Consider the following 277-nt stretch of genomic DNA (forward strand, 5'->3'; position numbering starts at 1 on the left):
TCTGATGGGTGGAGTCACTTCAAAACTTCCTTACCCCTCGAACTCACAAAGGACAAGGTGAAGACCGTCCGTAATAGCACAGGTAAGTTTCGCAGGGGCTTTTAACATCAAAAAGAAATGATCTAACGTCATTCAATTGGATGCTTCTTCCCCCCCAGATCGTTTGTGATCATCTTGCCCAGAAAAGATGTCTTTCTTCAGAAAATTCTACAAAAATATCGTCCATGACAGAAACCCCGATAATGACACCATTAAAGTAAGTATCAGCTGTGCTCCC

General features: G+C 42.6%; 1 long non-coding RNA gene across 1 annotated transcript; it reads left to right on the top strand.

The window, feature by feature from the left end:
• The first annotated feature begins 1 nt into the window (after position 1).
• On the top strand, positions 2–258 carry LOC109508551 (uncharacterized). The gene is made up of 2 exons (XR_002166685.1): positions 2–82; positions 159–258. It is a non-coding gene; the product is annotated as an uncharacterized LOC109508551 (long non-coding RNA).
• The last annotated feature ends 19 nt before the right edge of the window (positions 259–277 follow it).

This window comes from Hippocampus comes, unplaced genomic scaffold (genome assembly GCF_001891065.2).
Source record: "Hippocampus comes isolate QL1 unplaced genomic scaffold, H_comes_QL1_v1.1 C16205096, whole genome shotgun sequence".
NCBI classification, from domain to species: domain Eukaryota; kingdom Metazoa; phylum Chordata; class Actinopteri; order Syngnathiformes; family Syngnathidae; genus Hippocampus; species Hippocampus comes.